The sequence below is a fragment of the Oncorhynchus tshawytscha genome, linkage group LG12 (genome assembly GCF_018296145.1).
Source record: "Oncorhynchus tshawytscha isolate Ot180627B linkage group LG12, Otsh_v2.0, whole genome shotgun sequence".
NCBI classification, from domain to species: domain Eukaryota; kingdom Metazoa; phylum Chordata; class Actinopteri; order Salmoniformes; family Salmonidae; genus Oncorhynchus; species Oncorhynchus tshawytscha.
Window position 1 is genome coordinate 64,842,048 of NC_056440.1, and position 25,805 is coordinate 64,867,852.

The following is a 25,805-nucleotide window of genomic DNA, read 5'->3' on the forward strand; positions in this document are numbered from 1 at the left end:
CCCCCTCCAGGTGTCGCCCAGTTTCCCCATTATCCCCTGTGTATTTATACCTGTGTTCTCTGTTTGTCCGTTGCCAGTTCGTCTTGTTTGTCAAGTCAACGAGAATTTTTGTTCTCAGCTCCTGCTTTTCCCAGTCTCTCTTTTTCTCTCCCTCCTGGTTTTGTACCTTGCCTGTCCTGACTCTGAGCCCGCCTGCAAGGCCACTCTGCCTGCCCCTGACCCTGAGCCTGCCTGCCGAACTGTACTGTTGCCCCACCTCCGGTTTAGTGACCCCTGCCTGCCTTGACCTGTCTATTGCCTGCCCCTGTTGGAATATTAAACCATTGTCAATTCGTCGTGTCTGCATCTGGGTCTTACCTTGATTCCTGATAGAGATCATCTGTTCACCTACTCTGCATCTCACAAAGACACGGCGGTTGGAACCAAAAATCTCAAATTTGGACTAATGTCCATTGCTTGTGTTTCTTGACCCAAGCAAGTCTCTTCTTATTGGTGTCCTTTGTAGTGGTTTCTTTGCAGCAATTTGACCATGAAGGCCTGATTTACGCAGTCTCCTCTGAACAGTTGATATTCAGATGTCTGTTACTTGAACTCTGTGAAGCATTTATTTGAGCCTCAATCTGAGGTGTAGTTAAGTCTAATGAACTTAGCAGCAGAGGTAACTCTGGGTCTTTCTTTCCTGTGGCGGTCCTCATGAGAGCCAGTTTCATCATAGCGCTTGATGGTTTTTGTGACTGCACTTGAAGAAACTTTCAAAGTTCTTGAAATGTTCCAAATTGACTGACCTTCATGTCTTAAAGTAATGATGGACTGTCGTTTTATATTTGCTTATTTGAGCTGTTCTTGCCATAACATGGACTTGGTCTTTTACTAAATAGGGCTATCTTCTGGGCTACCACCCAACACAAATGATTGGCTCAATTGCATTAAGACATTCCACAAAACTTTGAAAATATCTTAAAGTTATGTGAGTTTTTGGTAATGGAATTTCAAGGCACAAGGCCGTGTTTCTTAAACAGAAAGCAAATAGTTGGCAGGGGTCTTCACTTTAAAACACAAACATTTTGATGTATTTCTTATACCTTTTAACATTTAACAAGGCACACCTGTTAATTGAAATGCATTCCAGGTGACTACCTCATGAAGCTGGTTGAGAAAATACTAAGAGTGTGCAAAGCTGTCATCAAGGCAAAAGGTGGCTACTTTGAAGAATCTAAAATCTAAAATATATTTAGATTTGTTTAACACTTTTCATTACTACATGATTCCATATGTGTTATTTAATAGTTTTGATGTTTTCACTATTATTCTACAATGTAGAAAATATTAAAAATAAAGAAAACCCTTGGAATGAGTAGGTATGTCCAAACTCTTGACTGGTACTGTATATTGTCTTCATGGCCCAGTGCATAAAAACAACCTTGGCGGTCATACAGCTCAAAGCTTGAGATCAATTCCACGGTAATGGGCAATTCCACGGTACGTTTAACAAACCATACAACTCTATGTACAAGGACTAATTGTAACAATTTACACTGGCAATTTTACAAACACACATTTACTGGGAGAAATGTGCAGATGCAAAAATTTGGTGTCAGAATTTTGGTAAAATCTCCCTCAGATTTTACCGAAATACATCCACATCTGTGGATGTTGAAATCAAGGCCAGGGCAGAATGACTACTTAAGTCCTTGGACGTCCTGTGTCGGTACGGATACTGGTGAGTAAGGATGCTGGTGAGTAAGGATGCTGGTGAGTAAGGATGCTGGTGAGTAAGGATGCTGGTTACAGTAAATGGAAAGAGAGGGGGCTCATGTCTAGGTGTCAGTAATCAAATAATGCATGTTTGGTATAAAATAAAGCTACAGCTATTATCTGATAGCATGCAACACCCCCCCCGTAGGGGATGTAAACAAAGAATTAGCATAGTCGGCGCTAAAAACCGCAAATAAAATATAAAACATTAGTACCTTTGACCATCTTCTTTTGCACACCTTGATGTCCCAATGAAATACAATTTTATTGGTCACATACACATGGTTAGCAGATGTTAATGTGAGTGTAGCGAAATGCTTGTGTTTCCAGTTCTGACAGTGCAGTAATATCTAACTAGTAATCTAACAATTCCCCAACAACTACCTAATACACACACTCTAAAGGGGTGAATGAGAATATGTACATGTAAATATATGGATGAGCGATAGCCGAGCAGCATAGATGGTATAAAATACAGTATATACATTTGATATGAGTAATGTAAGATATGTAAACATTATTAAAGTGGCATTGTTTAAAGTGACTAGTGATCTATTTATTAAAGTGGCCAGTGATTGGGTCTCAATGTAGGCATCATCACCTACATAGGCAGTTAGTGATTACTGTTAAGCAGTCTGATGGCATTGAAATAGAAGCTGTTTTTCAGACTCTCGGTCCCAGCTTTGATGGACCTGTACTGACCTCGCCTTCTGGATGGTAGCGGTGTGAACAGGCAGTGGCTCGGGTTGTTGTTGTCCTTGATGATCTTTTTGGCCTTCCTGTAACATCGGGAGCTGTAGGTGTCATGGAGGGCAGGTAGTTTACCCGCGGTGATGCATTGTGCAGATCACACCACCCTCTGGAGAGCCTTGCGTTTGAGGGCGGTGCAGTTGCCGTACCAGGCTGTGATACAGCCGACAGGATGCTTTCGATTGTGCATCTGTAAAAGTTTGTCAGGGTTTTGGGTGAATTTCTTCAGCCTCCTGAGGTTGAAGAGGCACTGTTGCGTCTTACATAGGTATTCCTCTTGTCCAGATGGGATAGGGCAGTGTGCAGTGTGATGGCCATTGCATCGTCTGTGGTGGCCATTGCATCGTCTGCGGTATGTAAACTGAAGTGGGTCTAGGGTGGCCGACAAGGTGGAGGTGATATGATCCTTGAATAGTCTCTCAAAGCATTTCATGATGACAGAAGTGAGTGCTACAGGGTGGGCACTGTATTATCCTCAAAGAGGGGAAAGATGGTGTTCAGTTTGTCTGGAAGCGTGACGTCAGTGTCCGTGACATGGCTGGTTTTCTTTTCGTAGTCCTGATTTCCTGTAGACCCTGCCACATATGTCTCGTGTCTAAGCCGTTGAATTGCAACTCCACTTTGTCCCTGTACCAGAATTTTGCTTGTTTTATTGCCATGCAGAGGGAATAACTACGCTGTTTATATTCAGCCATATTCCCAGACCTCTTTCCATGGTTAAATGTGGTGGTTTGCGCTTTTAGTTTTGTGCGAATGTCACCATCCATCCACGGTTTCTGATTAGGGTAGGTTTTAATAGTCACAGTGGGTACAACGTCTCCAATGCACTTCTTTATAAACTCACTCACCGAGTCAGCATATAGATCGATGTTGTTCTCTGAGTTCTCTGACCGTAACATATCCCAGTCAGCGTGATCAAAACAATCTTGAAGCGTGGATTCCAATTGCCAAAGCGAGGGTGGGGGAGGGCTTTGTATGTATTGCGGAAGTTAGAGTAGCAGTGGTCGAGTGTATTACCCCCGCGTGTAGTGGAATCAGGTGCAATAAATGCAGCCTTAGGATATATATATATGGTTTCCAGTTTACATAGAATCCACTGAAGTTCCTTGAGGGCCGTCTTGGTGTCTCCTTGAGGGGGAATGCACACAGCTGTCACGAGGCCGGTATTTGATTGTAAGGAATCCTAGGTCGGGCGAGCAGAAGGACTTGAGTTCCTGTATGTTGTTATAATTACACCATGAGTCATTAATCATGAAGCATACACCTCGTCCCTTCCTCTTCCCAGAGAGCTGTTTATCTCTGTCGGCGCAATGCGTGGAGAAGTCCGGTGGCTGAAACGATTCCGACAACGCATCCCGAGAGAGGCATGTTTCCATGAAACAGAATGTTACAATCTCTGTTTCTCTGGAAGGCAACCCTCGCTCTAGTTTCATCTACCTTGCTGTCAAAAGACTGTACATTGGCGAGTAGTATACTCGGGAGCAGTGGACGATGTGCACGTCTACGGAGCCTGACCAGGAGGCCACTCCTTCTGCCCCTTCTGCGGCTCTGTTGTTTTGGGTCGGCTTCTGAGATTAGATCCATTGTCCAGGGTGGTGGTCCATTCCTGGTCGTAATGTTGGTAAGTTGATGTCGCTCTTATATCCAATAGTTCTTCCCAGCTGTATGTAATAAGACTTAAGATTTCTTGGGGTAACAATCTAAGAAATAATGCATACAAAAACGAAATACTGCATAGTTTCCTAAGGACTCGAAGCGAGGCGAACATCTCTGTCGGCGCCCTCTTGCTCGATTTTATACACCTGTCAGCAATGGGTGTGGCTGAAATACACGAATCCACTAATATGAAGGGGTGTGCCCCCATGAACAAAGTCAAGTCCATACAGAAATGGTTTGTCAAAATCGGTGTGGAAGAACTTGACTGGCATTCACAGAGCCCTTACCTCGACACCATCGAACACCTTTGGGATTAATTGGAACGCCGACTGCGAGCCAGGCCTAATCGCCCAACATCAGTGCCAACCTCACTAATGCTCTTGTGGCTGAATGGTAGCAAGTCCCCACCACGATATTTCAACATCTTGTGGAAAGCCTTCCCAGAAGTGTGTTATAGCAGCAAAGAGGGTACCAACGCCATATTAATGCCCATGATTTTGGAATGAGACGTTTGATGAGCAGGTGTCCACATTCTCTGCAAAAAAGAAGTGAGAGTGAGAGAGAATTGTAGCAGGTGACCCACCTGTGGTTTATGATTTCCCATTGTAGCATGTACTATTGCAATAATTACGTTAGTTATTTAAAAAAAAATTCTGTCATCAATTTGATAACAGAATTTGAATCACTTAATAGTTAATAAACCAAATAGATGTAAGTAAAAACACTGACTAATTGGTAGTTCTACCTTTATTTGTTACTTCTGTAAACTTTTATCTTCCCTCCTCACGAGGTAGAGAAATATGAAAATATCTTAAAGTTATGTGAGTTTTTGGTAATGGAATTTCAAGGTACAAGGCCATGTTTCTTAATCTTACAGAATGCAAATTGTTAGCAGGGGTCTTCGCTTCAAAATGTTTGTGTTTTAATGTATTTCTTAGACTTTTTAGACTTTTTGAAGATGTTTTCTAAGACCCCCTTTCTATCTGTTTGACTAGAAATCAGAGCCTTTTTTGAATTCCTAATATTTTGGATAGAAAATGTATATATGCCTTAAAGGTAGACTCAGTGAAATGATGTTGCCACGAGCAGCACCACAGATAGTGAGATGAGCGAGATACAAGACTTCGCTCTCACAAAGTCACACACAGTATGTACGCATGTGCATGGGTTCACTTCACGCTTTTTTACAGTGTGGTAGCCAGGGCACAAAAACAGAGCAGAAGTTGAGACTCGCACTTCAACGCTCTTAGTTGTTGTGGAAACTGACCCACTATGCTGTTTACTTTCTGCATCTAAGTAATATTGCCTAGTCTACTTTTAATTTTAAAAAATATATAGATTCAATCTTTCATTTTACAGCAGATTTGACATGCTCCTATGAACACATGTTGGTGCTCATCTCGTCAATGCACACTCAAATATGACTAAGACCATGACTGGGGTAAGATGTTTTTGGTTGGGGGTGCGGGGGGGGATGCTGAAGAGTGTTTATCTCTGCTCTGCTAACAAATATTTTTCTCCACTCATACAGGAGTAATAAAGGCCTAGTTCAATCATTTTTCTAGAATTGTTTAATGACATTTTTGATTTTGATTTATCAGGGGGAGCTGCAGCACCCTCAGCACCCCTACTTCCCGCGGCTATGCTTATCACAATACATTTCTCCTTGCATAGTGTTTACATGTAGTCCATAATTGATCCCAAGATACTCAGGAAGATATGACCATACCAGATGTATTACCACACATTCAAACCCTTATAGTACACTAGATGTGCTATGCTCCAGTCTGTGAAACACTTCATTATCTCCCATTATGCCAATGATTTGGGACTTATTTGTTTTGCTCCAAGGAGCCTTAGAAATCAAATAATCAATTTGTCAAAGCATGCTGTCATGGACGTGCCTATTTCAGGGTTAACAGTGGTGATTATGCAAAACTCTAATTCTGTTTGAGCAACCTGCAATTCAGTCATTAGCTATTCATGTCTTATCCTCATAATTTGTTCACTCCCCATACAGCTTATGCATATTTATTTTTAAAATACAATTCTCATGCAGCACATCACATTTGCATAACCGCTTTACAAGCTTCTTCACAGTGTTCAATGATCCCCATTTCTCCATCCAATCTGCTTGGCAGAGGCTGAGAGTGAGGTTGTCTGATATATTCCAACAGACTTGCAGTCACAACGGCTGCATAACCTACCGCCTTTGATTCATTTGCATGTGTTTTGAGTTCGGCTATGCGTCAGATGGGTAATTCTTATTCAGCCATGTACTTCACATTGGCCCCTGGGTACATATTATTTTCCCCTAGTCATGACAAAATCCACAAATAGTTTGTGTGCATTATCATATGGCATATAGAAAAATCTATGCTGCAGCAGTGTTGGCCTTGTGTGTGAGTGTCTCTGTGAATGTCCCTTAGCGCTGTTCTGGTGTCAGCCAGAGTGTGTGCAGGCAGGTGGTCTGCAGGCAGGACCAATATGCTGCACCAGGCTGGCCCTGCTGGAGCTCAGTGGGGTTGCTGATCTGGGACCAGTTCCAGGGCCTCTATGGGCTCCAGTCCTGCAGCTCCAAGTTCACTGCATCACCTTCTGTCAGACCAACGCCTCCCATCAGTCCACACAGCAAGGACACAGAACAGGGCTGCAGGCTACGCCACATTAACCCTCCAACCAGGGACCAGGGGTCACTTCCTATAGAACTCAGTCCAGCTACAGACCCCAGCCATTAAAACAGCATTGTTGTCAAGCAGCAAATCTGGAAGGCCAAATCCTGAGTATATATCTTTGTATCCTACACCTGAATTGTTTGATACATCTGTTATAGAGGAGAGCAAGACATAAATGCACATGCTTTCAGAGTAAAACCAAAAGGGTGAGATCTAGGCTACAATACATAACATGCATGTGTTGGTATTTCCAGTGCCTAGAGGGATTCCCCCTCTGCTTGAGCTACGCTTTCCAGTGAGTCCAAGTGTCACGCCCTGACCATAGAGAGCCTTTTTATTCTCTATTTTGGTTAGGTCGGGGTGTGACTAGGGTGGGTAATCTAGTGTGTTTATTTCTATGTTGGCCTGGTATGGTTCCCAATCAGAGGCAGCTGTTTATCGTTGTCTCTGATTGGGGATTATATTTAGGCAGCCATTTCTCTACTGTGTTTTGTGGGATCTTGTTTATGTGTAGTTGCCTGTGAGCACTCAATTGTCTTCACTTTTCGTTCATTCTTTATTGTTTTTGTGGGTTTCAGTTAATAAACATGTGGAAAAAATTTCACGCTGCACCTTGGTCCGATAATTCTTATGACGAACGTGACACCAAATGAGGAATTGTCACACCCTGATCTGTTTCACCTGTCATTGTGATTATATCCACACCCCTCCAGGTGTCGCCCATCTTCCCCATTATCCTGTGTATATATACCTGTGTTCTCTCTCTGTCCATTGCCAGTTCGCCTTGTTTATCAAGTCAACCAGCGTTTTGTTGTTCAGCCCGTGCTTTTTCTCTGTCTCTTTTTTCTCACCCTCCTGGTTTTGATCCTTGTCTGTCCTGACTCCGAGCCCGCCTGCCTGACCACTCTGCCTGACCCTGCCTACCGACCTGTACCTTTGCGCCCGCTGAATTTTTGACCTCTGCTCACCGCTTGCCTACCGTCCGTACTGTTGCCTCGCCTCTGGTTTACTGACCCCTGCCTGCCTTGACCTGTCTATTGCCTGCTGATTGGGTTCACCTTGGGGTCATGATAGGGGCTGCACCAAATGGTTGATGTATTATAATAATTGATTATGCCTATGTTGTATTAATAAAAGGGGAAGGGCTATAAGACCCCTCCCCCACTACATTTATAGGGTCCTAGACTACATTAATTCATAGTACAAGAAAAAGTGACTGAGATGTACTATATATTTTATTTCTCAGTCACTACAAGATGCAAAATAATTCACTGCATATCAAATGCAATGTTCAATGATAAGGTTACAGTGATGTGGCGTATCTGATCTGAGGTCAGTGAGAATTCTGTGACCTTCATCCAGCATTCATCCAGCATGGAGTGTCACGCCACCATGTGTAACTCTCCAGTCCTCCTCCCCCTCCCCAGCCAGCCTAGTGAGGGGACTAACAGACAGGGCTACAGTAACAGGGTTGGCCAGCCCCAGAGCCTCTGAGACTCTTCCAAGCTCCCCTGTAATTACCACTGCTGCTAAATCACACTGGGGGCGAGACTAATAACTCCTCCTAATAACGTACAGCGTATGTGTGACCTGCCGAAGTTCAAATGGCATCATCACTCACTGTGACTCCCAGGCTTTACCATCTCCCATACCCTTCCTTTACAGAACTACAGCTAATCAGAGCTGTAGATTTCTCTCACTGTGTGGGAATGGGAATTGGACAGTCATTACGATGCAGAAAGTGCTTTGTGTGCAGCTTCTCTGCCTGCTCATATACACCACCCAGCAAGACGCTCATTAGTATTGTTGAGCTAGTTATTGTGGTCTTTCGGGGGTGCTTTGTGGTAAATGTGCCACTGGAATATACCATTTATCTTGAATAATCATGATTAACATAAATAGGGGCTGCATCATCAAACCACAATCTTGTACGATAAATTAATATTCTCTGATTTTTAGTATTGTGGAGTATACCAAACATTAGGAACACCCCCCACCCCCCTTTTTGCCCTCGGAACAGCCTTAATTTGTCGGGCATGGATTCTACAAGGTGTCGAAAGCGTTCCACAGGGATGCTGGCCCATGTTGACTCCAATGCATCCCACAGTTGTGTCAAGTTGGCTGGATTGTCCTTTGGGTGGTGAACCGTTGTTGATACATACTGGAGGATGAAAAACCCAGCAGTGTTGCAATTCTTGACACAAACCGGTGCGCCTGGCACCTACTACCATACCCCGTTCAAAGGCACTTCAATCTTTTGACTTGGTCATACAAACTCTGAATGGCAGACAGATAATCCACGTCTCAAGTGTTTCAACACCAAATATCCTTCTTTAACCGCTCTCCTCCCCTCCATCTACACTGATTGAAGTGGATTTAACAAGTAACACCAATAAGGGATTATAGCTTTCACCTGGTCAGTCTGTCACAGAAAGAGCAGGTGTTCTTAATGTTTTGTACACTAAGTGTATATGTATGTAGAGAAGGAATGCGTTTGGGTGACAGTGATGTGAACCTGGTGTAGTGGATAATAAATCATAGCTGTCATGACAGCGCTGGAACCTATTGATCACTGACATCCAGCGTCTCCCAGGAAACGGATATGTTAGGTCCACAGTGACATTATTAAGATGTCTGTCTGTCATGTTAATCATGTCCCTTCTCAAGATACCCCATCCTGTAGGCGGATCTGTTTCAGCCTATTACACAGTTCAGGGAAAATGTGTTGTGAAAAACAAAAAGCACTCAAAAGTGCTGCAATGCTGAAGATGTTCTTGTGTTACCGAATGAAATTAAGTATTTATAACCGACAAACCCATAACCTACAAACCCATGCTGCTGTTTGTGAGGCTATTTTTCACTGCTTCCTTTTAACACCCTGTCAGAGCAGATTAAAAGTAGAAATATCCTCTGTCTCTGATTGGGGTCAAGATGTTTATTGAGTGTCAGATTCACACTCGTGAACTTTTGTGGAGGCTTATAGAGTACTGCCATCTTAGCACCTTAGGCAGTGGAGGATACAATCTGTTTTAATTGGCACAACACAATAGTGTTCAATGTCCGCTTCATCTATACATACGCAGCACACAGACTCCTCTGTCTCCATATCAGTTCACATAGAGTCACTCAGACGTACCAGAATGCCTGAGACATGTAAGACACACCTGCTCTCTCCTAATCTGGTTGGACACTGGTGCAGTAACATAATGCAGATCAGATTAGTCCAGTGTTCCCTGCTGCATGTGAGTCTCTTACATTTGTCCATTTCACTATAATGAGGCTCATATGGAGAAGGGACACTGATTGGTCATGACAGTCACTCTCCTGTTCAGTAGCACAAACCCAAGCATAATCTCACTCATGCACGTGTACGTGCGCACACACGGGCCGCAAACAAACTTTGGTTCACTTCCCTTCTTTTATTGGAGAGAACACTTGGTAACAAGCTGCTGGATTTCTTCCTCTCTTCCCCGTCTCTCCCTCCCGAGCCGCTTTTTTCCATTCAAGTGCCATGTCTCTCAGGGACTGTACTGTGTTCATGCCCTGTTGCTTTTATCTCCAGGCCAGGGAACCTGCTGTTTTAGCTGCTTCTCTTAAGGTTGTTTGCCTCCATGCACCAGCCTGCAAATGAAAATATATTGATGGATGCTCGGGCCTTCTTGGAGATGACAGGGCTGCATCCCCTCTTCACTGACAGAGCTCATCTTTAACCCCGCACTGCCTCCACTGAGCTGTCAATCTGGGCTCCCCTCGACCGATAACTGCCCGCTCTCACTGGTGCTTAATTGTGTCTCAGTGATTCAGTTTGTCATGGCATGCCATTTCCGTGGCCATGGGTGGACTGCTGGGACTGCTTGGTGTTACTCAGGCCTAGTCTCCAGAGATGATGTGAGAGGAATGATATATTGAAGATATGGAAAACAGTTGATCCTCACTCTCAGGTGCTAAACGCTGAATGATTTTCAGGCTCCATATTTTGTGCTGTATATCGTGGTGGAACGATGACTGTGCCAGCAGACAGGGTGACTGGTCCAGCCTGGATATTGTGTCTGCACAGCAGGTTTCTGTCCCATTGTGTTCTATTGTGGAAACTGGGTGACATTTATGCATTATTTGGCACCAGTGTGTTTTCAGCCTATGAATGTCAGTTTCCATTCCTCACCATGGTAACAACAGGTCATGACATTTCAGACAGGAAGTGATAGTCATCAGAGCAGAAAGGCTGAGTAACACAGGTCTAGTGTGTGGAAATGGGCAATGCCTTACCCACATGCATACACATGCACACACACAGACCTGTCCTGTTAATTTTTATATGAGTAGAACTATTTCAGACAGAATAAGTGTAGAGCCACCGGTTCCGTATGGAAGGCTCTAACAACCTGTCTCACCACATTTTGATTGCAGCTAGACCTAATTGTCTCTGCTCATGGGCACCAGCGTCAAGCAGACATTAATATTTCACTGGCACTTATATCAGCCTGCCAGAAAAGAGCAAGATGCACTAACCATGGGAGACAGAGGCTAAGAGCAAGCAGAGGCCAATTTTTCCTGACTTGTCTTGTCACACTGGGTGACCACATCCTCAGACAAGCACACTAGCTGCCCTAGGTGCACAGTAGACAGTCCTTGTGATGACCACTGTAAAAGCCCCTGTGCATAAAATGTGACTGGAAACTGTGGTTTAATAGCACATAGTGCATTCAGAAAGCATTCAGACCACTTTACTTTTTCCACATTTGGTTTACGTTACAGTCTTATTCTAAAGTTGATTAAATAAAAATAATCTTTGCTATGAGACTCGAAATTGAGCTCAGGTGTGTTCTGTTTCCATTGATCAAACTTGAGATGTTTCTACAACTTCATTGGAGTCCACCTGTGGTAATTTCAATTGATTGGACATGATTTGGAAAGGCACACAACCGGTCTATATAAGGTCCCACAGTTGACAGTGCATGTCAGAGCAAAAACCAAGCCATGAGGTTGAAGGAATTGTCCGTAGAACTCTGAGACAGGGTTGCGTTGAGGCAGAGATCTGAGGAAGGGTACCAAAACATTTCTGCAGCATTGAAGGTCCAAGAACACAGTGGCCTACATCCTTCTTAAATGAAAGATGTTCGAACCACCAAGACGCTTCCTAGAGCTGGCCGCCCGGCCAAACTGAGCTCTGACAGAGCTCTAGAGTTCCTCTGTGGAGATGGGAGGACCTTCCAGAAGGACAACCATCTCAGCATCACTCCACCAATCAGGCCTGTATAGTAGAGTGGCCAGACTGAAGCCACTCATAAGCAAAAAGGCACATGACAGTCCACTTGGAGTTTGCCAAAATGCACCTAAAGACTCTCAGACCATGAGATACAAGATGCTCTGGTCTGATGCAACCAAGATTGAACTCTTTGGCCTCAATGCCAAGCATCATGTCTGGAGGAAACCTGGCACCATCCCTGTGGCGAAGCATGGTGGTGGTAGCATCATGCTGTGGGGAAGTTTTTCAGCTTCAGTGACTGGGAGACTAGTCAGGATTGGGGCAAAGATGAACGGAGCAAAGTACAGAGAGATCCTTGATGAAAACCTGCTCCAGAGCGCTCTGGACCTCAGACTGGGGCAAAGGTTAATTTTCCAACAGGACAACAACCCTAAGGACACAGCCAAGACAACGCAGGAGTGGCTTCGGGAGAGGTCTGAATGTCCTAGATTGGCCCAGCCAAAGCCCGGACTTGAAACAGATCGAACATCTCTAGAGAGACCTGGAAATAGCAGTGCAGCAATGCTTCCCATCCAACCTGACAGAACTTGAGGGTCTGCAGAGAAGAATGGGAGAAACTCCCCAAATACAGATGTGCCAATCTTGTAGCGTCATACTCAAGAAGACTCGATGCTCTAATTGATGCCAAAGGTGCTTCAATAAAGTACAGAGTTAATTAAGGGTCTGAATACTTATGTTAATGTGATGTTTATTTTATTTCTTATAAATTAGCAAACATTTCTAAACCTGCTTTTGCTTTGTCATTATGGGGTATTGTGTGTAGATTGAGATTGATGAGGGAAAAACGTTTTAATCCATTTAATCCACAAAATTCATGGGTTTGAGTACTTTCCGAAGGCACTGTACACATTCCAATTAATAAATGACCCAGATGAATATGACATATGTTCAGAGATTACCACACACACCTTACCCTTATAGTGTTGATAAGACAGCCTGCCCTACACTAACCTGGAAATATACATCATTACATCAAATGTGCTTTTCCAAATGACTGGAAATACACACAGCTGATTTGCATAAATTATTTTACCCCAGTCTCTTGTTTCTTCAAATTAATTAGCTTTATTGAGGTAAATTGGCCTGCCAATGTGTGGTGGATGACACAGTGCCAAGGGTGGATGGGAAATGATTAAGAGTGAGAGACAACCACAGAAGATAAACCATACCAAAAAATGGAATCCTTAAAGGTAATTGGGCTAAAGAATTAAAAAAAGTATATTGATGTGAAAGAGAATGTTATGCCTCACAAGATCCACTCTCCGCAGGGAGAAGAATCTTCTGTCAACTGATAATGCAAAGCCCATAATTTCTCTTCACCAGTATCTTCCAAGTATTTAAGGGCCAATTCTACTGCAATATATTCATTTTAACATATCCAACCAAGAATTGAATTACCTAAGAACGGGTTGGAAAAGTTGTAAATTGGGGCTGAATAATTTTACTTGCTGAATAGATTTTTGGATAATACAGAGAAATGAGAGCATATTAGGTGCGTGATGATGGAAGACCGTATGGATCTCTGACTCAATACATATCCAAAGTTACGCTCCACTTGGTTGGTTTAGCATTTTGCTAAAGCTGCAGCCATTCAGTGACTTTGGAAGAATGATAATATAATATTGCATGACCCAGGAAAGACTCACTGCAACAACATCCTGCAGCTGAAATTTTGCCTTACCAACCATGTGGGATACTGTAGCCTTCCAGATATTCTCCCAGAGATTTTGTTTGCTCCTCTACAACAGAATGGGTAATGCCATCATTACCCATGCTCCCGTAGCTGGGGAAATAGCGCATGCTGTGTAATGATGGGGCGGTGAGTCGGAAGCAGGTGAAACATTTTAATAAAACAACAAAACCAAGAACACGACACTAACATAAGGCAGTACGCCGATACACAAGAACAATACCAACTGATGAGTGAACATGGGAGAGTGACATATAAAGGGGAGGAAATGATGAAGGTAATGATGGAGTCCAGGTGTGAATCATAATGATTCACAGGTGTGTGTAATGATGAGTGCCAGGTGTCCGTAATGATGAGTCCCAGGACCGGTGGTTAGTACTCTGGCAACGTCGTATGCCGGAGGGGAGGAGCAGGAGCAGACGTGACATGCTGCTAAAATGGAATGCTAAAAGGTGATGAGGAAACACCTATACCTAATTATCAACTTCCCCCGTTCCCATTTCCCTTCACTCTGCCTTGTGACAGGTGCTCTCTCTCACAACTAATCTAGTTTATGTTTTCCCATTATCTACGGAGCTCAAACATGGAGCGTCAAATTGCAGACATTTGCTATGGTTCATGTCTCAAATTTCACACATTCAGTAAAATATACACATGTTATCCCAACAACACATTGGATAATGCAGTATGGAAATCTAGGTAGAATAGTGAGAATAGAGAATTAAACTTCAACTGGCAGTTAAACTAAAAAGAAAAAGGGATTAAAGCATATTGTTAGGCTGTTGACATTGTCTACTATTTCTCTGCTTTCAGTTTTTTAAACATAACAACTGTAATTTTCCTGGTATTAGAAAAATATACAGTACCTGTAAGCTCTTATCATGAATGCTCCTATGGCATCTCCATGGAAACCATTAGGGATAAATACTGTGACCAAAAATGATCTATTCACTGCAGGCTCTCACTGAGCAGCTTTCTGGAAACGTATATATTCTCTAAGGGATACAATTAACCAAACAACGTCACACTCCACTTATTAAAGTACCAATAAACCATGTTCATTAAATATTTACAACAAAACATGTACAGTTGAAGTCGGAAGATTACATACACCATAGCCAAATACATTTAAACTCAGTTTTTCACAATTCCTGACATTTAATCCTAGTAAAAATTCCATGTTTTAGGTCAGTTAGGATCACCACTTTATTATAAGAATGTGAAGTGTCAGAATAATAGTAGAAAGAATGATTTATTTCAGCTTTTATTTCTTTCATCACATTCCCAGTGGGTCAGACGTTTACATACTCAATTAGTATTTGGTAGCATTGCCTTTAAATTGTTTAACTTGGGTCAAACGTTTCAGGTAGCCTTCCACAACCTTCCCTCAATAACTTGGCTGAATTTTGGCCCATTCCTCCTGACAGAGCTGGTGTAACTGAGTCAGGTTTGTAGGCCTCCATGTTCCCACAAACCTTTTCAGTTCTGCCCACAACTGTTCTATAAGATTGAGGTCAGGGATTTATGATTGCCACTCCAATGCCTGGACTTTGTATTCCTTAAGCCATTTTGCCACAACTTTGGAAGTATGCTTGGGGTCATTGTCCATTTGGAAGACCCTATTGCGACCAAGCTTTACCTTCCTGACTGATGTCTTGAGATGTTGCTTCAATATATCTGCATCCTTTTCCAGCCTCATGTTGCCATCTATTTTGTGATGTGCACCAGTCCCTCCTGCAGCAAAGCACCCCCACAACATGATGCTGCCACCCCGTGCTTCATGGTTGGGATGGTGTTCCTCGGCTTGCAAGCCTCTCCCTTTTTCCTCCAAACATAACGATGGTCATTATGGCCAAACAGTTCGATTTCTGTTTCATTAGGCCAGAGAACATTTCTCCAAAAAGTACCATCTTTGTCCCTATGTGCAGTTGCAAACTGTAGTCTGGCTTTTTTATGGCGGTTTTGGCTTCTTCCTTGCTGAGTGGTCTTTCAGGTTATGTCGATATAGGACTTCTTTTACTGTGGATATAGATACTTTTGTACCCGTTTCCTGCAGCTTCTTCACAAGGTCCTTTGCTGTTGTTCTGGGATTGATTTGCACTTTTCGCACCTAAGTATGTTCATCTCTAGGAGACGTGTCTCCTTCCTGAGCAGTATGACGGCTGCGTGGTCCCATGGTGTTTCTATTTGCGTACTATTGTTTGTACAGATGAACATGGTATTTTCAGGCATTTGGAAATTGCTCCCAAGAATGAACCAGTCTTGTGGAGGTTTCTGAGGTCTTGGCTGATTTCTTCTGATTTTCCCATGATGGCAAGCAGAGGCACTGAGTTTGAAGGTAGGCCTTGAAATACATCCACAGGTACACCTCCAATTGACTCAAATGATATCAATTAGCCTATCAGAAGCTTCTAAATCCATGACATCATTTTCTGGAATTTCCAAGCTGTCTAAAGGCACAGTCAACTTAGTGTATGTAAACTCTGACCCACTGGAATTGTGATACAGTGAATTATAAGTGAAATGATCTGTCTGTAAACAATTGTTGGAAAAATGACTTGTCATGCACAAAGTAGATGTCCTAACCGACGTGCCAAAACTATAGTTTGTTAACAATACATGTGTGGAGTGGTTGAAAAACAAGTTTTAATGACTCCAACCTAAGTGTCTGTAAACCTCCGACTTCAACTGTAGCCCTAAATGAAACTTGAATAAACATCCTTCCCTCTTTGATAACGTGATATCTAGACAAATTGGAATTAATTCGAGTTGGATGTATTTAAACTCAAATTGTCAGGCAATTATCTGGAGCTTTCAAGTTTGTTTCCTGCTTTTTGTGAGACATTTCAGTGATTTTTTTTTGTCCAAAATCTGCAATTTATGTGAAGTGATAGCTATTGCAATTATACCCTCAGCAAGGGGAGCGAATACACACAATTTTTTTTTAAACAAAATACCCAAGCCTAAATCAGCTGCATTTAAAGCCTGCACACTGGCACGTGGGAGGATGTTACACTCTGAAAACTATATATTTTACCTCTTGGGGATGTTATTCGAAAACATAATGTTAACTTTCACTGCTATGCGGATGACACACAGCTGTACATTTCAATGAAACATGGTGAAGCCCCAAAATTGCCCTTGCTAGAAGCATGTGTTTCAGACATAAGGAAGTGGATGGCTGCAAACTTTCTACTTTTAAACTCGGACAAAACAGAGATGCTTGTTCTAGGTCCCAAGAAACAAAGAGATCTTCTGTTGAATCTGACAATTAATCTTAATGGTTGTACAGTCGTCTCAAATAATACTGTGAAGGACCTTGGCGTTACTCTGGACCCTGATCTCTCTTTTGAAGAACATATCAAGACCATTTCAAGGACAGCTTTTTTCCATCTACGTAACATTGCAAAAATCAGAAACTTTCTGTCCAAAAATGATGCAGAAAAATTAATCCATGCTTTTGTCACTTCTAGGTTAGACTACTGCAATGCTCTACTTTCCGGCTAGCCGGATAAAGCACTAAATAAACTTCAGTTGGTGCTAAATACGGCTGCTAGAATCCTGACTAGAACCAAAAGATTTGATCATATTACTCCAGTGCTAGCCTCTCTACACTGGCTTCCTGTCAAAGCAAGGGCTGATTTCAAGGTTTTACTGCTAACCTACAAAGCATTACATGGGCTTGCTCCTACCTATCTCTCTGATTTGGTCCTGCCGTACATACCTACACGTACGCTACGGTCACAAGACGCAGGCCTCCTAATTGTCCCTAGAATTTCTAAGCAAACAGCTGGAGGCAGGGCTTTCTCCTATAGAGCTCCATTTTTATGGACCCATGTCAGAGACGCAAACTCGGTCTCAACCTTTAAGTCCTTACTGAAGACTTATCTCTTCAGTGGGTCATATGATTGAGTGTAGTCTGGCCCAGGAGTGGGAAGGTGAACGGAAAGGCTCTGGAGCAACAAACCGCCCTTGCTGTCTCTGCCTGGCCGGTTCCCCTCTTCCCACTGGGATTCTCTGCCTCTAACCCTATTACAGGGGCTGAGTCACTGGCTTACTGGGGCTCTCTCATGCCGTCCCTGGAAGGGGTCCGTCACCTGAGTGGGTTGATTCACTGATGTGGTCATCCTGTTTGGGTTGGCGCCCCCCCCTTAGGTTGTGCCATGGCGGAGATCTTTGTGGGCTATACTCAGCCTTGTCTCAGGATGGTAAGTTGGTGGTTGAAGATATCCCTCTAGTGGTGTGGGGGCTGTGCTTTGGCAAAGTGGGTGGGGTTATATCCTTCCTGTTTGGCCCTGTCTGGGGGTGTCCTCGGATGGGGCCACAGTGTCTCTTGACCCCTCCTGTCTCAGCCTCCAGTATTTATGCTGCAGTAGTTAATGTGTCGGGGGCTAGGGTCAGTTTGTTATATCTGGAGTACCTCTCCTGTCCTATTCGGTGTCCTGTGTGAATCTAAGTGTCCCCAGTCCACCTGGCCGTCTCTAATTCTCTCTTTCTCTCTTTATGAACATTTGAACATCTTGGCCATGTTCTGTTATAATCTCCACCCGGAGGACCTGAGCCCTAGGACCATGCCCCAGGACTACCTGACATGATGACTCCTTGCTGTCCCCAGTCCACCTGGCCGTGCTGCTGCTCCAGTTTCAACTGTTCTGCCTTATTATTATTCGACCATGCTGGTCATTTATGAACATTTGAACATCTTGGCCATGTTCTGTTATAATCTCCACCCGGCACAGCCAGAAGAGGACTGGCCACCCCACATATGCTCTCTCTAATTCTCTCTTTCTCTCTCTCTCTCGGAGGACCTGAGCCCTAGGACCATGCCCCAGGACTACCTGACATGATGACTCCTTGCTGTCCCCAGTCCACCTGACCGTGCTGCTGCTCCAGTTTCAACTGTTCTGCCTTATTATTATACGACCATGCTGGTCAGTTATGAACATTTGAACATCTTGGCCATGTTCTGTTATAATCTCCACACGGCACAGCCAGAAGAGGACTGGCCACCCCACATAGCCTGGTTCCTCTCTAGGTTTCTTCCTAGGTTTTGGCCTTTCTAGGGAGTTTTTCCTAGCCACCGTGCTTCTACACCTGCATTGCTTGCTGTTTGGGGTTTTAGGCTGGGTTTCTGTACAGCACTTTGAGATATCAGCTGATGTACGAAGGGCTATATAAATAAATTTGATTTGATTTGAAAAGGAGTGCTGCCCCAAATTTCCATGGGTACACTCAACAAGACCACGGGTACACTCAAACAGAAACTACTAGTCTATGGATGCACTACTACAAGGATTTCAGTAGATATCTTGTGGAAAGAGCTATTGTTCTGTACATCCTAGTGTTTGATGTGATAGTTGAAGGCTATGCAACCTAGAACCTGGACTGTTATTTGTTTGTTCAAAGTTTGTTGACTTTCATATTCCCAATGGCAGGCAAGTCCGAAAGAAATGTGTTCATACTTTTTGTTTTATGATTGGGAAAAATAGATCAAATCTGTTTGAAGACATAATTCATCTTGTATGAAGTTTGTCAACCAACCCAGCCCTCAATTGTTTATTCTTTATCCTCCACAGACCAAGTGCATATAACTTCCTTCCAACAGAAACTCAGCAGTTTCTCGGTAATATGATCGGGTACTGGTGGGAACATTGTGACAACTCAGCCTTTATTAAGCCCTAACTCTGAATCTAATACCACATCTAGAGTCACTGAGTTTGGCTAAGCAGACAGAATTACAATCTGACCACCCAGAATGTCCAACACCACATGCATGTATTCCACCACTTCCTCTATATGGAAAGCTTAGATGTAAAGGATATCCTTCATTACCCTTAATGAAGGAGGAAGGAATATACCCCCTCTAAACCTGCAACAATACAACATAATACAAATTCAGCATATTATGAAGGCCATAAACACAGTAACACACACAGCTTCACTGCCCTCCTCTCTATCACTCCTCTCCTCTCTTCTACCTGCTATTTCATCACAATTATTAATTACCTCTCTTGTTCTAAAAAATTATTAGGACTCCACAGCTCACCGTCAGTCCTGAATGGGAGTCCAATCATCAAACATAACCAGGTGAGCCACAGCACGTGAGGAGGGACTACAGCTGCCTTTTCACACAAAGGACTACACTGTAACTCAGAGATTCCACCATCTGGAGCAGGTGGATAATGACTGTCTCTTTTCCTCTTCCTTCTCTCTCTCTCTCATTCATTTATGATACAGTAGCACTTAGGCTCAATCCACTTATTGGAGGAGTACAGCCCTCACTCTGTTCAACAGTGTGGCCAGTGATGGAGATGAAGGGTGTGCCAGCCTGGAAACAAACTGAGGCCAGACTTTCCTTTACCTGGCTGGAACTGGGCTGACAGAGAGGATTTAATTAGGTTTGGGATTATAGGTATAATATATGGAGATATTAAACATGTGTAGAGAGAGAGCCAATCACAATCGTTATATAGGATTTATCAGTGTGGTCCCTCCAACTTTAAAGGGTTAGTAATGAAGCCATAAATGTCAAAGCAGTTTATCTCAATATCAAATCATTTTTCACTAACAATTAAGTACCTTACTGGAATTGTTTTCAATTACAATGGTCAAAAATAAACAAAAATAGCTTATTGGCAAAAGCTATTTCTCATGCAAGAATTTTGCTAGGACTGTCTGGGTGGGGAGGGGGAAACTGAAAACTAGTTGTTATTGTCAGAGAGGTTTGGAACTCTCTTTTTTATTGGTCTATTGATTAAATTACCACCTGGGGATGTCACCAGACAGGCGAAAACTCCATCCTACCAAAACAGGCAACATTTCTAGCCGGTCTTTTCAAACAGCTCTTACACTAAAAGGGCATTATCACCATTTCGCAGTATTATTCCCACCTCATAGTGTGGAAATCTATATAAAACACAGGAAAATCACATTTTTGACTGCACTGGGACTTTTATAAGGAATTTTGGAAATTATTGATGGCTGTGTTTTTTTAAATAAAATAACTTTATTATGGCATTTTAAGGAGACGCCTGAAAGGTCACTTTAACAAGTCCTTGGAGTGATAGTTTGCATCATCAAAATGCAGCTTCAGAATCTTAAATCAGATCACAAGAAGCTGACAGTACAGGAGGTAACAGACAGTAATTCCCCATAGTTATCTGGCTCCCTGATCAGTTTTGATGTATCAGCCATTATAGATGGATATGATAATGGATTGTCCTCCATTCAGATTGGATTCTATAAAGATTTACTGCGTGAGACCAATTTATGGGAACCTATTGGACAATGTCCTTGAACAGGACATTTTAACAACCTAATTAATTCATTAATTATAATTTCCCAAGTCCCATAAATCAAGCAGTCAGTTCACACTTGGTAGCACATTCCAAGACCTGAGGTATCAATATCATTTCGGAAATATGTGTCACATCCTTGTCTATCAATTTTATGAATGGAAATTATGATTTATCCTATTAATAGGCAGTAAAATAAACCTATGTTAGGTCTTCTGTTAAAACCATTAGACGAAAAAAAGGGAGAACACATTAAAAACGGACACAGAGTCAGTGTGACACTCTCCTCTTGGATTGACATTTTATTATGACTTATTGGAATAGATTCATGTTCAAGATAAAGATCAAATATCTTCCCCTAAAAAGGGGAAAGGATTGTGATAAAAATGAAAGACGCGATCACCAGATTACAGCAGGTATCAAAGGGAACGTGAATCATTGTTGCATATCAAAACTGAATTGCTGTTGGTCTGAGAATAACATGCATCTAAAAGACAAAGGACATATCCTAGAGTGAATTGTCATTCATCAGTTAACTTCCAAATGTACTTTGTACAGTAAGGTCACAGTAAAACCTAAAATACACATAAAAGTGTTGGCCATTGTTTCACAACCCCTGACAATGCAAATAACCTGAAAGATTAAGTCGTTACACCAGGTTCTGTGGAGAGAATGGTCAGAATCTGCTTCCCGGTAAGAATTTATGGGGATCTGCCTGGCTGTATCCAGCTGAGTTAAACCCTCTTGAGCTCAGTAGGTGTTAAGGGATTTATCCCTCTTTGCAAATGGCCATTAGATTCCAACAAATCCTGCTCTCTATGCTGTGTGGGGCCGACCCAGACAGCTTGATCCTCACCCTGGAGGGTCTGACCTAATGATGTACCCAGCTCCTGTTGAACAGTCAGGAGAATAGACCAGCCATTTGAAGTATTCATCTAGCCAGTCTTGTCTCATGACAGAAGGATTCTGATCAGAAGCAGCAGTACTACAGGACAACAATGTTTGAATGAGATATATTTGTTTTACTCTTGTTTTGCGGAAAGTGTAGGTTGGGAAAATGGAATTCAAATGACATTGTAATGAAAACTGACACATTAGATGTGTACTGTGCTGCAAAGGAAATTGGTCAAAATCATTCCTTAGGGACACATGCAATCAGTTGGAAAGCAATTGAACAACAATGTATATGTAAAAAACTTAATTGGAGGTTTACGTTTCACCATCTTCTTTGACTTTGTAGTAAGGGTAGGGGTTTACACAAATTACATAGCCTGTGGCTGATGTTGGATACAGAAGAAGCTATTAATACATTGCAAGACAGAATAGATTTCACACTTTCTTTCCTACTTCTTTCTTATGGGGTTTTCACATACTGTGAGCTCCAAAAGTCCTGGGACAGTGACACGTTTTGTTGTTGTTTTGGCCAGTGGTGGAAAAAGTACCCAATTGTCATACTTGAGTAAAAGTAAAGATACCTTAATAGAAAATGACTCAAGTGAAAGTGAAAATCACCCAGTAAAATACTACTTGAGGAAAAGTATTTGGTTTTAAATACATGTAAGTATCAAAACTAAATGTAATTGCTAAAATATACTTGTGTCAAAAGTAAAAGTATAAATCATTTAAAATTCCTTATATTCAGCAAACCAGATGGCACAATTTTCTAGTTTTTTAATTCACTGGTAGCAAGGGGCACATTACAACACTCAGACATAATTTACAAACAAATCATGTGTTTAGTGAGTCTGCCAGATCAGAGGCAGTAGGGATGACCAGGGATATTCTCTTGATAAGTATGTGAATGGACCATTTTCCTGTCTTGCGAAGTACTTTTGGGTGTCAGGGAAATATATGGAGTAAGTAGAAGTAAAAGTTGTCAAAAATATAAAAAGTAAAGTACAGATACCCCAATAAATGACTTCAGTACTTTAGACCACTCGTTTTGGCTCTGTACTCCAGCACTTTGGATTTGAAATAATACAATGACTATGAGGTTAAAAAGAGGGACTATGTACAAAAAGTGCTGTCATTTCTAAACAGTTCACCCGATGTGGATTAAAATACCCTCAAATTAAAGCTGACAGTCTGCACTTTAACCTCATAGCCATTGTATCCTTTCAAATCCAAAGGGCTGGAGTGCGGAGCCAAAACTAAAATGTGTCACTGTCCCAATACTTATGGAGTCCACTGTATAGTCCTCTTTAAAATAACTGATCTCGGCCCTCTTTAAAAAAGCAAAATAACTCCGTTCTCTTCGTAGTCACACTGCCCTTGTCTTTGAATGATGTCTCAGCTGTCTTGCCAGTTCACTTCAAAATGTTTGTGGTCTGAGTCCTCTTTGCATTCACATTGCTGAGTTTAGAAAAGAACCAAGATCTTTTTCCAACATTCACTCAATGCACTCTGGGTAAATCCTCAGTGCAGGACAAGCCATACCATCACAACCTGCTATCAGACAGCCATGGATGTACCTACATACATTTTGAAAGGTAATAGTTTGTATTTAGTTACAAAATAAAAATTATAATCAAAATATAATATTTACATGTAAAAATGACTGGTAGCGGGATAAATAGCAGAATAATAATTGCAGGTTTAAATAATGCTTAAATTGAAAATGTTATTCTCTAAATTTTACTGCCAACCTGCACATCATCTTTTTTGTTTGTTTGTGGCACTAATGAGAGGGGCTATGGCAGGGGAACTGTTTTGCAGTAGCTAATGGTGCTTGATGTGGAAATAATGACAAGTGAACCTGGAGAGCTTTGTGTTCACATTGCACTAAAACAGGGAACCGAACTACAGACTTCAAGTGAACCAAACTCAGACCACCTCTCAAGATGTTCTCAGTTTGGTTCACTTCATGGGCTCTTCTGAGGGGTCTCTGAGTTCATTTGGAGCATTCACAATGCACAAAAATGTAAGCGAACCGCACTGAGTTCCCAAAAATAACTCTGAAAGGGACCAAGTGTGAGTTCCCAGTTCTGCTTGAGTGAGGCTCGACTTTGGTAAATGGATGATGAATGACTTGTGTCTTGAGGAAACGTCCCCATGGCCTAAAAGCCATAACAGTAGGTCCATAAATGATTTTAGCCGCTGGTGCAGTGCCTGAATGAATAATGTTCAGACATTTAAGATATTTTAGAGCTGCAAGTTTTCCTTGCTGAACAGACGAGCTGGCGTTTTCATTGTACTGCGCTCCTTGACATTAGACAGTAATTGGTTTAAGCTAATTGCACTCTCTAGCAGGAGAAAGACAATAACCGAGCTGAGGTTGTTGATTAAAAAAAGTATGCTTTTAATCAGTACAGTTACAGTTCCATTTTTATGTGTGGACATCCATTTTACTAATGGTCTCCAATTTGCTGAAGCAATTTGTTGTTAATGCATCGTTACCTCTCTCTCCACCTAAACCACTGGACATTGCCCTTCTCTCTGACTTTGACACAATAATGAGGCAGGAGAAATGGGATGTTTTTCATATCCATTGTCCTTACAGTATCTTCACTCATCAGGCAAACGCCACTCCAGTTAGACTTCAGTCTGAGAGTGTGAGGGAGTAGCATGGACATGAGGAGAGCAGAATGCAAATAATTCCCTCTCCAAATGAACCTGCCCCCTTCCTTCTACCTCACAGCCACTCAAAGGAACATTCTGGTGACTGTAGAAACCTGTGACAGGACCATTGGATCCATGAGCACTTCCGTTTCCACAAATGAAATGGGCCATCCTTCTCAATGAGACCCAGATCCCTTCCTCTTCCAGAAGCTGTGCAACTGTGCTCCCTCTAACCAGAGGGAGGGAGCACAGTGGGAGGAGACTGGAGGAGGAAGGAGGAGGCCTGGAGGAGACTGGGGGAGGATGGAGCATGTAGAAAGCGGGAGGAGGTTGGGGGAAGCAGGAGGATGCTGAAGGAGACTGGGGGAGTCAAGAGGAGGTGGAAGGAGGCAAGAAGAGGTGGAAGGAGGCTGGAGATTTACTGGAGGAGGCTGGAGCAGGAAGGAAGAGGGAGGAATCTTAGGTAGACTAGAGGAGGCTGGGGTAGACTAGAGGAGGCTGAGGGAGGCAGGAGGAGGCTAAATGCGATAGGAGAAGGCTGGAGCAGGGCTGGAGGAAACTGGAGAACGGCTGGAGCAGGAAGGAAGCAGGAAGAGGCTGAAGAAGGAAAGAAGAGGGAGGAGGTTGGAGCAGGACTGGGGGAGTCTGGAGCAAGGCTGGAGGAGGCAGGAAAAGGGAGGTCCTGTGCTGCTGAGAGGGACATCCCAGCAGGAAGCTTTAGGCTCCTCTCAGAGGGAGAAGCTGGTTGGGTGACTCTGTATGTGTCCCAGGCAGCCACCATTATTTGCTCCATTTGCAAACACAGGCACTGGGATTTGGATGTTGTTGTGTTAGTGAGACAATTTTATCTTACTGCATTGTGTGCCTTGAGGACAATATAATTTAGCTTCTCTACATGAATGGCTTTGCTGTCGCTTTCCTGCATTCCTATTTCCTTAGTGCTGCGATGCTTTTTCTCTCCCCTCCGTCTGACCCTGGTGAATAATGAGCACACACTGCTATCGATTACCCCAGGGCCCATACAGCCAAGGTCTACAATTCAGAGAGGAGTCAATAGTATCGTGACAATCAAGGTTAGCGCAATGGCTATAACATGCCCCATTTACAATTAGATTGACTAAACAGCAGGAGAAAGACACTTGTTAAAGTTCACTTTGAGA